This window comes from Lycium barbarum, chromosome 2 (assembly GCF_019175385.1).
Source record: "Lycium barbarum isolate Lr01 chromosome 2, ASM1917538v2, whole genome shotgun sequence".
NCBI classification, from domain to species: Eukaryota; Viridiplantae; Streptophyta; class Magnoliopsida; order Solanales; family Solanaceae; genus Lycium; species Lycium barbarum.
Window position 1 is genome coordinate 35889191 of NC_083338.1, and position 16847 is coordinate 35906037.

Consider the following 16847-nt stretch of genomic DNA (forward strand, 5'->3'; position numbering starts at 1 on the left):
ACCACGGGGCCACCTCATTTGACACAGCCAACACCATCTCATCTGGAAAAGCATCATCTATATCAAGCTCATCAGAAGGTCTCCCAGCCTCTTTAAGCCGAGAGAGATGGTCAGCAACCTGGTTTTCAGTACCCTTGCGGTCCTTCACCTCAAAATCAAACTCTTGCAGCAATAGGACCCATCTGATCAGTCGCGGCTTTGCTTCCTTATTTGCCATGAGGTATCTCAAGGCTGCATGATCAGTGTAAACCACTACTTTGGACCCCAACAAGTAGGCCCGAAATTTCTCAAAAGCAAACACAATGGCAAGCAGCTCTTGCTCCGTCACTGTGTAATTCATCTGTGCAGCATTCAGTGTTCTGCTAGCATAATAGATTGGGTGCATAATTTTATTGTGCCTCTACCCAAGCACAGCACCTATTGCAAAACCACTAGCATCACACAGCAGTTCAAATGGCAGGGACCAGTCAGGAGCAACAATAATAGGAGCAGTAGTGAGACGCTCTTTTAACTCCTCAAACGCCTTCTGGCACTTATCATCAAACACAAATTTAGCCTCTTTTTCAAGAAGCTTGCACAATGGATTGGCAATTTTTGAGAAATCTTTGATGAAGCGTCTGTAGAACCCAGCATGTCCCAAGAAACTTTGGACACCCTTGACTGAGATAGGTGGAGGAAGTTTTGCAATCACATCAATTTTTGCTTGATCGACCTTGATTCCCTTTTCAGAGATTTTGTGACCGAGGACGATTCCTTCCTTTACCATAAAATGGCACTTCTCCCAGTTTAGTACCAGATTGGTCTCCTCACACCTTTTTAGCACTTGACCCAGATGGCAAAGGCAATCTTCAAATGAATCACCCACCATAGAAAAGTCGTCCATGAACACCTCCAAGAAATCCTCTACCATGTCAGAAAAGATTGACATCATACACATCTGAAAAGTGGCTGGTGCATTACAGAAACCAAACGGCATCCGATTGAATGCAAATGTCCCATAAGGACAAGTAAAAGTGGTCTTCTCCTGATCCTCCAAAGCGATGTTGATCAGATTGTAGCCCGAATAACCATCAAGGAAACAATAGTAGAAACGCCCTGCTAACCTATCAAGCATCTGATCAATGAAGGACATAGGGAAATGGTCCTTGCAAGTGGCTGTACTAAGCTTGCGATAGTCCATGCAAACTCTCCATCCGGTGACAGTTCTGGTCGGGTTGCATTCGGTACAACAGTGATGCCGCCCTTCTTAGGAACACATTGGACCGGGCTCACCCATTTACTATCAGCAATTGGGTAAACCACACCCACATCCATCCATTTGATGATCTCTTTCTTGACGACCTCTTGCATATTTTCGTTCAGTCACCTTTGATGCTCTACACTCGGTTTGCTACCCACCTCCAACTGAATTTTGTGCTCACAGATCCCAGATGGAATACCTCGAATGTCTGCTATGGTCCAACCAATAGCACGCCTATACTCCCTCAACACCTCCAAAAGCTGCAAAATCTGCTCCTCAGTTAATAAGGCTGAAACAATCACCGGTAATATATTGTCCGGACCAAGGAACTCATATCTCAGATATGATGGGAGCTGCTTAAGCTCCAACTTAGGTGGCTCAATGATCGAAGGCTTTGCTGGAGGAGTTGTTCTATTTTCCAGATCAAGATTCAGCTTCTTTGGGTGGTATGTGTATGAGCCCAACCCAACAAGTGAATTAACTGTCTCCACATAGCCTTCCATGTCTTCAGCATCGAAATTCATAAGAATACCAGCTAAAGCCTCACCCAAACTCTCTTCTTCCATCTTGAACTCCACTGCTTCATCAACAACATCGAGTGAATCAATTACCGAAATACTCTCGTAAGCACTTGGTAACTTCATGCCTTTGCTAGCCTGAAAAGTCACTTCTTCATTATTGACTCGGAACTTTATTTCATTTTTCTCCGAATCCATCAGAGTCCTCCCTGTAGCAAGGAAAGGTCTCCCCAGAATGATAGGAATGTCCCGATCAACAGCACAGTCAAGAATCACAAAATCTGCGGGCAACATAAAATCACCAACCCGCATAATTACATCATCAACCACCCAAACAGGTCTTTTGATAGACCTATCAGCCATCTGCAATCTCATTGTAGTCGGCCTTGGCATCCCCAAACCGGATTGTTTATATATAGCAAGGGGCATCAAATTTATACTCGCCCCATTATCACACAAGGCACGAGCAAAATCATGGTACCCAATAGAACAAGGACTGGTGAATGCCCCAGGATCTCCCTTTTTCTGCACAATTGTAGTTGAAATGATAGAACTCACAGTGTGAGTCAAACTCACAGTTTCATGCTGCACCGTTTTCTTCTTGGTCAGCAGATCCTTCAACTATTTCGCAAAATCGGGCATCTCCATGACAGCTTCCAAGAAGGGAAAATTCAGAGATAACTGCTTCAGCTGATCATAAAAATTCTCAAACTTAGCATCTTCCTTCTTCTTTACCATCCTCTGAGGATAAGGAGGTTTAGATTTGAAAAGCTGCGTTAAAGGGCGGAGAGCCCCTTTTACAGCCTGCTTGCTTGTGTTATCAGCTTCCCTCACCATCTCTGGAATATCAGAAACCTTCTTGTCAGTAGGAATCTCATCAGCAATAATGGGTGCTTCAGACTGCACCTCATTCTCTTCATCTATCGGCTCAAGACCAATTACCTTCTCAGCATCCCCCTGTATTGTTTTACCACTTCTAGTAGTGATGGCAAACACACGATCTGCACCGCCTCCCTCATTCTTGGGATTTGGAATAGTGTCACTTAGAAGTCCTCCCTTTTTCGGAGGGTGCTGCTCTCTAGAAATATCCCTCATCTGCGACTCAAGCTTTTGAATAGCCACTGTATGGGAACCTACTGTTTTTGTCAGCCCAGATAAAGTCCTTTCAGACTTAGATTGATTTGCAGAATCTTCTCAAGCATTGCTTCAACCTTCGAACTACCCTGCTCTCTTGACTGCCCTTTCGGTGGTATATAAGGATTGGAGCTCTTGGTCCCAAAATTGTTGCTGTTGTTGTAGCTCCCTTGGTTCGCACCACCATAATTATTATTGTAGTTCCCAGAGTTATTGTAAGCACCTTGACCTTACTGAGGTCTCCATTGATTCTGATTCTGATAGCCACCTTAGTAATTTGGTCTTTGAAAACCCCCTTGAGAGTTATTAACATAATTTGCATCCTCAACCTGCATAGGTAGCCCATCAAGGAATGGACCATCTTGAGCATGGTACATCCCTTTTGGCAAAACTGTATCATCCTCACAAACATTTACCTTTTTGATTTGAGATTCATCAAACTTCTTCGTCAGCAAGGAAATATTTTTTGCAAGTTCTGCCAATGTTTGCTGGGTGTCTTGATTCTCCTTCACTATATTCTGGATCATAGCACTACCATACGGTACCACATCAGCATTGTTTCAGTGCCAAGCCTGATTATGAGTTGTCAGCTTGTTAAGTATGGTGGTCACTTATCGAAAGGTCTTGTTCATAAAACACCCATCAGCTGCATTGTTAGCTACTGACTGTGTCACTGGATCTAACCCTCGGTAGAACTTCTCCATCAGTATATTTTCCGAAAAACCATGATTTGGGCTCTTCTGCAAATACTCCTTGAATCTGTCCCAGGCTTCATATAGCTGTTCCCCCGGTCGCTGCTAAAATTCATATATCTTGTCATGAATCTCAGCCTTCTTGCTAAGGGGGTACTACTTTGTGAGAAAAGCAGTCACCATCTTTGCCCACGAAGTAATCGAATTTCTTGTCAGCTTCTCGAACCATGATCTTGCCTCTCCAGCTAAGGAATATTTGAATAACCTCAACCGAATAGTATCTTTTGGAACGTTGTTCTGGATGTGATTATCACACACATCCACAAAATTCAGCAAATGACTTTGAGGGTCATTCTCGGTAGAATACCGAAAGTACACCTCAAGCTTCAACAGCTGGTATAGAGAAGAGTCAATTTTCACAGTAGCAGCTCCAACTCGAGGCTAAACAATAGCAGATGCATAGTCCTCCTCTGGAACAAGATCAGCGAAAATATTCTCATCATCAGATTCATTCGCCTGATTGTTCAACTGATTACCCTGATTACCAGCACGCTGATTTTGATTCATGTTCACCTGGTTTACACAAAGTAGCAAACAAGGTGTGATGGAATAAGCAAAAGACTTTAATCAAAGCAAACACTATTTAGTAATTTCAAAACTGTATTCCCCGACAACGGTGCCAAAAGTTGATACGCTCAAATTACACCTATTAATGGTATAATGCAGACGTTGTCAAATATAGTAACCCAACAAGGTTGGGGTCGAATCCCACAGGGAATGTGGTGTGAAAAGGTTACTAAAGTCGTAGATGCTAAGTTCTAGGTCTAATGTCTTAATCCGATGATTTTGGTAAAATTTGGTTTTTCTATAACTAATTGCTAAACTATTGCTTTGGTGGAAATTTATGGTAAAAGAAACTAAGGTTGTGTCCCCGTTAGATAGGGTGTATGATCAGGGATATTGATCTTGATATACTTATAATGGATCATTATATGAATGCAATTAATCTCTATGTGAATCTCTACTATTTCCCAATAAATAGAGATTATGTCTTTCTATGATTTTCCCAAATATAAGAAAGTAACCACGAAGAACGATTAATTATGCCAAGTAAATTCTTCTTATTCCTAAGTGAATTTATTATACAAAGTTTAAAGCTTTGAGTTCTTGTTAGTTATTCTTACCAGCCCTAATTATTTTCCCAAATAAATCAAGGTTTATGGCTTTAATCAATGTTTGCAACCATTAATTATGAATGAAGAATGAAGAATAACTAAACCCTAATAATCCATTATTTGTATAACAATTACAAACCCAATCACAAAACACCCATCATTGGGTTCACAACCCTAGTAAGGGAATTTAGCTACTCATGACAAAGAACAAGAAATAAGAAATTGAAGAATTCATAATTGCTTACTTTGGAATGAAAGATGAATTTATAATACTTGAATTGATGTTTGAATCTTCAAAAACTAGAGAGTATTTAATGTTCTAAGTCAAGAGAGAAAAATATAAGAACTGATAACTATTAAAAACCCTACAATGACTATCTATAGGTTTTGGAAATATAAAAGTTACAAATTTGCACTTTGGTCCCGTCGTTACGAAATACAGTCCGTAAAGTGATTTACGGACCGTAAAGTCAGTTTACGACCCAGTCGTCCTTCAGTTGTGAGCAAAATTCCATCTTTTGAAATACGGACCATAAAGTGGTTTACGGCCCGTAAACTGCTTGGTCGTCCTTCAACTTCCACAATTCAGACTTTCTGCCAATTGCTCGAATGGTTAAATACATGTTGGAATACGGACCGTAAACTGAAATACGGTCCGTAAACGGAGCTCGTAAATCACCATATTCTCAACTTGCCTTTCTATTTCTGGTATCTTTTAATAAGACCGTGGAATACGGCCCGTATTGTACTTTACGGACCGTAAATTGAGTTTATGACCTGGTTTTGCCTCTTCAACTGCTGTCATGCCAAATCTGTTCCTTCTCCTGAAAAACACTAAAAACCATGTAAAATCACATGGACTTGCTTAAAAACAAGTAAAACTTATATCAGAAAAGCATCGATTTGTGGCGTAAAATCATGCCACATCAGTTAGTATGAACGGAGTACTTAGTATGTAAGTCATGAATAGTAACATAGTAAGAGATACCGAACATGGAGAATAACATAAGGAAAAAATGGAGCATAACTTGAGATATGGGAAAACTTGTACATATGATTGCCTCCTAAGGCGGATGTCATGCCTTCTTAGCTTTTAATAAAATCTTTCTCATACGTATGTGTCATAATAGTGCTGCGGAACGTGCAGCCCGATCCATATATACATATATACTACTATTGCGGAACGTGCTGCCCGATTCATAAATATATTGTAGTTCCGCAGCCCAATCCATATATATTTATATAGTATTGTTGCGGAACGTGCAGCCCGATCCATAAATATATTATAGTGCCAAGGAACGAATGACCCGGTCTATATATATATATATAATATGAGTGGCATGCATGAGAGCCCAAAGAATGCTATAACTCTATTGGAGTGACGTAAGGTCGATAACCTCCGATTATATTATGGAATAATCATGATCCTCATATCTCACCTTGAAGGAACTAGCATTATGAGGTGAGACTATCAACGAAGAATAACATTAAGGGGAAGCATAGAATAAGATCATAAATCTCACAGAGAATCAGTTTATATACTTTGGAATCTATAGAAATAGAGTCATCATCCAGGAATAAAATTGAGAAATCAAGAAATAGCTCAACATTCTCATATTCACATTGAAACCATAAGCTTGGAACCTTTAAACATGAAAGCATTCTCATCATAATCATTGTACAAATATTCTCATCTTTGGCATCATCGTCATCATGATAAAAACATGTCCCTCATTGTTGTCATAAGAGCTTACCAAATTATAAATCTCTGGTTTGGAAAAAAATACGGACATTTTGTAAAACATTTATGGATTATCAGAAAAGGAGTCATGCCTTGAATCATGAACTTCTAACTTTTAGAAACAGGGAGGTAATGGAAACATTTATGGAATCAAACAAAGGAATCATGCCTTTGAAAGAAGGGGACGAGCCTTAACATACCTGTTCAGCCTCCAACTACCTACGCTTATCCGTCTAATTCTGCAAGTCTACATATAAGACCATTCATACTATGATTAGGCCCGTTTTTATATACATATCCTAAGTCTTCAAATAAGCCTTTCTAAAACTGCCAAAATTTCGGCAGCATCTCCTCTGTTTATATGCCTAGCCCGGAATCCCAACTCAGCAACCAACAACAAAAACAACAATACCAACATTAACCATAATATTTTCAATACCAAAATATTTCATAAACATCTCATATGGTGTTTGCCCCATATTTCCACCACAGAATTATTTTATAACTATTTAACAGCTCCATCTCTATAAATAAACCAAGATTAACATTAATAACAAGAGATTCATACCTTTCTCTCGATAATATCGCTATATCTTCACTTCTCCACCTTGAGCTTAAGCCACAACGCGCCGCTATATGATTTTGTAGTCGCAACTATACGTCGTCTGGACCGGAATTTGAGAATTATACCTGATTGAGGCTACATAGTTGATATTGGAATGTTGGGGAAATTTCCAGACGATTAGAGGGAGTTTGGGTGTGTTTGAGCTGAAACAGTGAGGGACTCTATATAATGGTCCAGGTTCTGCCTGGACCGACTTAAAATTTGCTCAACATGATCACGCTACCACGTGGCGCATTTGCGCTGAGTCTCAGTGTTATATCCCGCATTTTGTGCATTCGGATAATTTGAGACAATTGCGACAAGTTAAAGATAAGGCTATATTTTGATCTAGTTTAATGCATAAGTTGTTCATAAAAAATATTGATGCGAAAATATTGAGGAAGGCTAAGGGCAAAATTGGAAATTTGGAAAAATAGTTCCATGAATCACAAGAAATAGTCATGAAGTAAAATGGGCTTGGAATGAAAAAAAAAGAGTAAAAAGGCCCAAGGTGGCCGGATGGGCCAAGGCCCATGTAGGGCCAAATTAAGTAAATAAAAAGAGAAGGGGGCCATTATTATTCAAGAACCTTCAAGAAAAAAAGAGGAAAGAAACTTGAGAAAAAAAAGAAGGGCCATTCGGCCAAGAGAAAGAAGAGAGAAAGAAAAGATTTTTGTTTTTTGGAGCCTTCAATCTTGATCAAAAAAATTATAATTTCTAGTATTCTTACTAATTCAAGGGTCCTCTTCAACGTGGTATAATTGTTGAAACAAGAAAACCACTTTTTGTTGCAAAATCACAACTCTAGCTAAGTTGAGAAGTTGAGAAGAAAAGCTAAGATTTAATCCTCTTTTATATGTTATAAATGGTTTATATATATTGTAGTATGTGGAAATGGATGAAAATCATGAAACTATGCATGTTGGAGGCTTGGCCATGCATGTGTGTATGGTGTAAAAAGATGAACTAATTTTTATGTAGTAATTTGGTTGTTGTTGATATGTATTTTATGATGAAAATGAGAATTTGATGATTCAAATTGATGTTGGAATTGTTACGGGCTGATTTGGAAGCCAACGTGACATTGGTGTCGTTTCTTTAATTGTAAGAGTAATGTTGATAATATGTGTGTTGTTGGGATAGTTCATGAATTTGGAAGCAAGAAATGCATTGAAACTGTTCCTAGGGAAATTGGGGAGTTTTCGGGTGGAGTATGGCATGTTTGTGGAATTGTTTGAATATTGTATAGATTGTTTGGGATGTTCTTGAATTGTGTTTGAGTGATCTCGGATTAGTAATGAATGTGTGAGCGTTGATATTAGCTTGAATGTATGTAGTTGAATTGTATGTTGATAAACTATGTGGAGAAGAAGGTTACTAATGATTAGAATGAAATTTGAATTGATTGTTGATGTTATTAGTATGGTTGATGGTATTGTTGTTGATGTTTTGGCCGAGTTAAATTCTCGGGGACGTTGAATTTACAGGGGAGATGCTGCCGAAATTTCTGTAGACAAATGTTAACTTAAGATTAAATTCCTAAGTGCCTATAGCTAATGTTGGTATCTATGGACATATTGTATATTTTGGAAAATCCGGAACTTGAGTTAGGAGCAGCTTAAGAAGTGAATAAGGCATGTAAAGCTTCACCTTTCTTTCTTTTGGCATGTCTTAATCATACTAGGCTATGATACGAGTCTCGGGGAAAACTCTATTCCTAGAAATTCGAGCGTGAGTATGACCCTTATTCATTTCAATGCAATTGAATTATGAACTTTGTACTTTGATATGCTTGAATGAAAAATAGCTTAAACACCTTTTTGCTCCTAAAAGAGTTTTGTATCGTAAAGCATCTGTAACTTTCATGCACGGAACCAAATTGCTCTGAAACCTTCGTGGGTGACCCCATAAGGCCTAATGTTCGTAATGTGTGTTCGCCACCTCGATTCGACCCGAGGTGGGCTCACAATTCCCGAGACCTTCTTGTATTGTTCTATTTGACTTATTTCCGTACGACACTTAAAGGAAACTTTCGGCTATTGTTCCGGTTACTAAATGATAGTTGTTTTAACTAGTCCATTGAGTCCTGTGATATATTTTGATATGTACAAACGATGTCCGAAGTTTTTCTTTGACATAATCCGTCGTAACATCCGAAAGGTACGTGCTATGACTATCGTCCGAATTCTTTTCTAGAAGACCTATCGTTCGTATTATTCTATTGAGTCTTTGTAAATATTTTATGATGCATATAGTTTCTCACTACTCTACTCGTGGATGCCTCAATGCTTCCTTCACTGAGCCCGGGCCAGGATATGCTATCAGGCGTAATCCACTGCATTGTTTGCCGTGCCTCGATGTGAGGGGGCACGTATGACATGTACATGGGTCTGGAGTATGATGTGCCATGTGCATATATTATGATATTTGATGATATGATATGGCCATCTGATATGCTATGATATGTTATGGAGTCATTCTCTACTCTGGAGTATGATGTGTTATGGCGCCAGTGACGGGGTGGCGACCATGTTCTGTTCACCGAGTCCCATATTGGGGCCGGATTTGGAATATGTTTTGGCATGCATTATCTATGTTTTGTAAATATGCATTTTGATATTCTGGACATTGCATTCATTTTCTGTACTTTCTGTTCCGGTCATGATTTTGTCTATTGTACTTCACGCTTTACATATTCCGTACTGACCCCCTTTCTTCGGGGGCTGCGTTTCATGCCCGCAGGTACATACGCTCGATTCGCTGATCCACCCGCTTAGGACATCTGTTCTGCCGTTTTGGAGTGCTCCTTTGTCCGGAGCCCACATTTTGGTAAAGACTTTTCTGTTGTATATGTATATGTTTATTCAGGGGTATGACGGGGCCCTGTCCCGTCTTATGATTCTGTTGTTACTCGTAGGGGTCTGTAGACACACATGTGGGTTGTGTATATGTTCTGGGATTATGTATTTTGTGACAGCCTTATCGGCTTCCGTTCGCTATATCCATGCATATGCGACAGTTAGAAATACCATTTGCCCCTTATATGTGTATAATTCGTTTACATGCTAGTTTGGGTTATTGGGTGCGTACGGGTGTCCAGCTCGGACACCAGTCGCGGCCTACGGAGTTAGGTCGTGACACTCAGGGTCATGCCCTGCTCATTCGTGCCACCTTCTGGCACGTTCGCGCAGGGTTAATTTCCTGCCCTGATAGCCGATTTTAAAATGGGAATAACGTTTGATGCCGATATCGTATAAGAGCCCACGACCTATGGTTGGAAAGCTATTTCAATTATCTACGACTTTCATTTTTGGTGTGTTTCCAAACTCCAAACTCATAATTATGTGTTGGCCTCTTCAAGTCAAATCATCCGAAAACATATCATTAAATCATCCCTTTGGGTGGCTTATGCCCATATTTGGCTTAAGGGTCCTTCTTAAGACTTGCTCAACTTCCCATGTACTACTCATATAATTTTTCATATGTCCTTTATAAAACCCCAGCGTGTGGGCCCCACTTAGCTTACAGTAACGAGGGCTTTTCATCAAGTAACGTATGAACTGATTCACCCCATATGCTCTCCAAATGTCATACATATTTATATATTCTTATACTCTGATCATATAATCTTCACCCTTAATCCTTGTATGACTTTACTCTTCTATGAGCTCGTAATAAGCCGTCTACAATCTTGATAGCGCGAAATTTTTCGGGGTGTAACATTTTTCCCTCCTTAAAACATTCGTCCTCGAATGTCGTAGTTTGTAAACACAAGACATCATCTTTAATTCCCTAGAGCGGTTATCCTCCCCTTAGCGTCTGATTACCATGTGTTTAAACTATAAATTGGGTCAGTCTCTCCTCGTTCTTCCTTAACTCTTTTATTACATTCAGTCAGCTTCTTTCACTTCTTTGTCATCATGTACATGATCATAAATTAACTAATATCCCGTTCTCGTTCAGTTTCAATTATCATAGCTTTTCCTTACCATGCCATAACTACTCGTCGTTGTGCGAGTACTCCCTTTTTCTCACTCCTTGTTTCCCTGTTAGTGGGCAACTACCTTTCTCATTTACGGCGCCCTCTTTGCGTTTACTCCTTCAGTGCCATCTCGGGCTATCCTTTTTATACCCGTTGATCTTAGATATAAAATGTACCGACTCCTTGTAGTTCATTAGTCAGGCTCTCTAATATTTTGCATCCTTGTCACTATCTCTTTTACCCTTACATTCCAATTTCTTATCCAACTTTACTTTGTTGCTAGTGAGCATAATGGTTATGTTCCTTAGACTATTCTCCCAGTTCCTTTCCAAAACCAGTTATATCAATCCAAAATACGTATATACATAATGGTTCTTCACTATTTATTATCCTTCACAGTACAGTTACACTTATGGCAACTCATTGTCACGACCCAACCCCGTAGGCCGTGACTAGAGCCCTATCTGGGCACTCAAACCCATTCTAATATACAGCAGAAGCCGACGAGGCTTTATTTCAAATTTAGCTAATTTCCAGAAAAATTTCGGCAGAGTTTCCTTTGTTTTACGGACTATCCCATATACCCTGCACGCAGAAAATACCAACAAAGGCCACACAGGGCCAACAGAGTAACATTTAAATATATGCGGACCGGCCGCCGCGGCGAATGGGATCGCCCAAACACAACATATACACACAGCTGTACAGAAAGATCCCAACCCACCAACATGTCCACAGACCTCTAAACAGACCGACAGAATCATATGACGGGACAGGGCCCCGCCGTACCCATGAACGAGAATATACATATATAGAAGTGACAGACTATACCAAAAGATGGCTCTGAATAAAAGAGCGCTCCAAAAATAGCAGAATGAGATCCTAAGCGGACGGATCAGCAAACCTGTCATCGGTACCTACGCGGCATGAAAACGCAGCCCCCGAGGAAAGGGGGTCAGTACGAAATATGTACTGAATATGTAAAGCCTGAGTTGTAGAAACAAAATCATAACTGGTATAGAACGTACAGAAAGTAAACAGAAAATACAAAGTATCAGATATATATTTTCAAAACATGCGGAGTGTGTACAGAAACATATGTCATATCAAACCTGGCCCCTGCCAAGGGACTCGGCAGACAGAACGTGGCCACCCTCCCGACGCTGGTGCCACAACACAGAAGAATCAGAATAGGGGCATAGCCCCGTAACATAATATGTCATATCAGATGGCCATAGTAAATCATATCAGAACAAGCGTACATGGCACAACATACTCCACAAACCCATGTACGCGTATACCTGCCCCTTCACATCGAGGCACGGCGAACAATGCAAAGGATCACACTTGACAACATATCCTGGCCCGGGCTCAGTGTGGGAAACATTGGGGCATCCACGAATGGAGTAGTGAGAGACTAATGCAAGTAAAATATCATGAATGTTTCCATAGACTCGATGGGGCATATCAAAGACAAACCGATCCAATAAAGTCGGAAGGAATCATAGTAAATGAGTTTCGAGTATCAAAACAATTTATCAGACTTAATGGAATATTTAAAACCATATTCGTTAGGTAATTAAAAGGGTAGTCGAAACGTTTCTTTAAAAAATCGTTCGAAAAGGAGACTTTAGTACATTAATGGCAAAACCGGGAATATCGGGCCCACCTCGGAACAAGCAAGGCGGTGGGCTCAAATTACGCCCTTTAAGCTTATGGGGTCACCTATAAAGGTTCTACGGACATTCTATAGCTTTTCAAGGAGTTTAGAGAAAGTTTACATAATTTCAGGAAAAGCATATCAAAATGGTTCAATTCTACTGAAGGAAAAACTGAGATTTTCTCTTGCGGATTCCGATGGCCAAGAAGGTCTTTTGAGGCCCGAATCCGATCCTAAAACACTTAGACATGCCAAAAGAAGGATCGGGGTAGCTTTACATACCTTTCAAGCTCCTTACGCCTTTCCAAACTCACTTCCCATTTCGTCAAAAATCTGCAAATGGTCAAGTTTACCAATTGTAAGTTATAGATGCTACAAATTCAATTCAACTCTTATTTGTCTACCGAAATTTCGGCAGCACTTCCCCTATACATATAGCACCCCCGAGAATTCAACTCGGCTCACAATCATCAACAACAACCCAAACAACAACATCAACATCAACAACAAACACTAGAAACACAATATGGCACAACTAGTTCTACTTGCCGACATAATGCCATAACCTTCATTTCAACTTCAATTTCCAAACCAATTTCAATGATTTCACATGCATTACCCAACTAGATCATCCCAACATAGTTTAGAAGCGTTTCATATGGTTTCCTTAAATTATGCACACGATATACATAATATACAAACTTTCCGCCAAAGTCGTAACTCATTCAAAACTTCTAATCTTTGGCATACATATTCATAATATGTTTCTAGCTTCCAAATTCATCAATACTCATCATAATTTGCAACTTAATAACTTCATTTTCATAATGTCGTAAAATCGTTCTAAAACGACATAAACTTCTACATTCCATTTCAATACTAACTTATATCATTCTATCTTCATTTACATTGTAAACATCACAATAACACACTAACATACTAAACAACTTAATTCATTACCATTCCAAGTCCACATATCCTACGGCCATATGCTCCATTCATCAACTTCAACCAAATTCATTTCACTTCCAATTCCCATATGCAATTCATCACAACCATAACTAGAATATAACATGAATTCAACACATTATAGCTATACAATTCATACATACACACGGCTACACATCATATTCCAAACAGACTTTACAAACTTCCATTTTTCCATACAATCAACACATTTCTATAGGCTACAACACAAACAAGACTTTATAACACAAGAATAAGGAATAAATTCTCACCTTTTCCTCAAGTCTTCTTCACTTGAACTTGTGTTCACTTTGATGAAATAAGGTCTCCTTTCTCCAAACCAACTACACCAAGTTGAAAAGGGCACTCACTTTAGTAGGAATCCAACAAGAACAAAATTTTAGAAGCAAGATTTTTGGTGGCAAATTTTCTATGGCCAAGCCGAACCCTCCCCTTTTTTTCTCTTGTTTTTGCTTTGTTCTTTCATGAATCTTCTAAGGGATGAAGATGGTATAATATGTGATATATACACTATGGTCCCTTAGTTAATTTTTACACATGGAAAAATTAATAAAACATGGGCTTGGGCCACTAAGTTGGCCGGCCACCCTTCATCATTGGGCCTAATTTTTCTTTCAATTATTTGGGCCCAATGGATTATAATTCCCGTTTTGTAATTTCCGAAACTAATTTTCGAAATCCCAAATTTTCCCTTAGCGTTCCTCGACACTTCCATATTAATATTCTTTCATAACAACTCAAGGGTTACATAAATTCAATTACGACCTTATTTCATACAAGTCCAAATTATTTCCAATTTTCCAAAGGTGTGAAAACACGGGATATAACACTCATAATCCGAGTTCAAACTAATTTCATAGCTCACAACATCTTTGATCTCCTGCCAAAACTTTTTCTTTAACTTCCTTCCCTTACATCTCGCGATACAATCCAGTGTTACACCTCAGAAAATCATCTGTTGATGCACAAGCGAATGGACTAGTGAAGAGTACAACTATACGATATTTCCATGAGTAAGAAATGACGTTTGATGACCCTAAGTGAGATTTCAAAATCATCCAATGCTAGACGAGAAAGTTAGCCAAGAGAAGGCGAGGCATACGATAGGGTTTGGAAAGGATATATGAGTAACGAGTTAACGAGGCTTTAATGATGCATTGGAGAAGAGTTATAACGTCCCTTAGATTGGTATTGAAGTGTTGAACAAGTGTTAAGAAGGTTCCATAAGGATTGAAGATCAAACGAATCGACGAAACGAACTTCAAAACCACTGGGGATTATACGGCCAAACATACTGGCCGTATAAATTATACGGTCCGTATGTTTGGGACCGTATAATCAGCCCAGAATGACAAAAGTTTCTGGACCAAATATACGGCCAAACATACGGCCCATATAAATTATACGGACCGTATGTTGGTCCGTATATACGGTCGGGACAGATTTTGGATCATTAAATAAAGGGACCAAGTTATATTTCATGTCACTTCTACATGACACCCCTTCTCTCTAAAACATCTCTCTACATTTATTCCACAAGAATTCAAGGATTTTTAGTGATCAACAACATAAACCAAGTGAATCAAGTTTAAGGAAACCCATTAAAGATCATTCAAGTTAAGAAATCTCATTGGAGATAAACTAGGGTTTTTTCTCAAGTGGAGTATTATCAACTAAGGCTCGTTCCTACAACATCTAAGGTAAGATTTATGGTATTTCTATGTTGTTTAAGGTATTTAAGAGTTGAAATACTTGGATTGTAGAAGGATGTAGAAAGATGGGTCATGAATGTGGAATAGTGTCATTTTGAGTGATAGCTTGAATTGAGTCATGATTCTTGATGTGTTGTGATATAAATGATGTTGACAACATGGGATAGGCAATGTATGTGAATTAACGTAGTTGTGTGTTATGACCATGGATATGGGTAGTTTAAACTGAATTGAGAAATATGGATAATATGGATGAATAATGACTTTCGTTATAGTATTGTGATGTGTTATTGACGCTTGGGAGTTGATATACGCTATGGAGGAATGTCCTATAAATAAAGAAGATGCTGTCCGATCTTCTCTAGTTTTAGTCATGCATGCTAGCTATCGATTCTAATGATAGTATGACTTTAATGAAGGTAGAAACGCTAGCGTTGGAGGAGGACGCGCAAGTGTAGAATAATTGAACGGAAAGGTATGTAAGGCTAACCCTTCTTTCATAAGGCATGGTTCTTGGGCCAAACGTCTAAATCATCTATAAGACTATGATATCCTTCAAATGAGTTGATCTTCCGAGCTAGTAAGCTCACGATTCTTGATATGCTACGATTGTACTAAGTTCCTTATATGACGAGTAAGCCTATAAAGATAGATTTGATGAATGACGATAATAGTGATAATGATATCGATGATGATAATAATGATGATGATGATAATAACGTTAAAAGTAGGGATGTTTATGAGCTATTATGTATATGTATATGTATCTATGTATGACTATTATGGAACCCTGAGCTTATGAGGCTGGGTAGCATATGTAAATAAGTATGTATATGATTACGTAACGCGCACACTTCTGCAGATAGTACGGATAACCCTGACGCCTTGGTAGGGCCAGGTAGATGTAACCCTGTAGCCTCGGTAGGGCCAGGTATGTGCAACCTTGAGCCTTGGTTGGCCAAGTATGTATGAAACACCGATCCTTCATGGTCGGGTATGCTATGTAAATGCTATGTATATGATATGATGATTTCTATGATATAGATATGTGAAGGAATACGAATATGATACGATTACGAATAAGAGTATGTACATGATATGAATGTGAATAAGGATACGTAAATGGATAAGGATACGATTATGGATACGGATATGGATGTATGTACACAAATATGCATTAGAAATGGAAAGTTCCTACGAGAGGTAAGTAAGTGCTTATGTCGACGACATTGCAATCTCCCATTCTATGTTATCCCTTGTGTTGTATATTATGCTTCTATGTTGATATTGATCATGCTTTACATACTCAGTACATTCTTCGTACTGACGTCCTTTTGTTTGTAGACGTTGCGTCATGCCCACAGGTGCACAGGGAGACAAACTTGATCCATAGCTACATTTT

The 16847-nt window shown here is 39.1% G+C and overlaps 1 non-coding gene across 1 annotated transcript; it reads left to right on the forward strand.

Annotated features, from left to right (window-relative positions):
* The first annotated feature begins 3612 nt into the window (after positions 1–3612).
* On the forward strand, positions 3613–3718 carry LOC132629532 (small nucleolar RNA R71). Its single transcript, XR_009578303.1, has one exon. It is a non-coding gene; the product is annotated as a small nucleolar RNA R71 (small nucleolar RNA).
* Positions 3719–16847: the final 13129 nt, after the last annotated feature.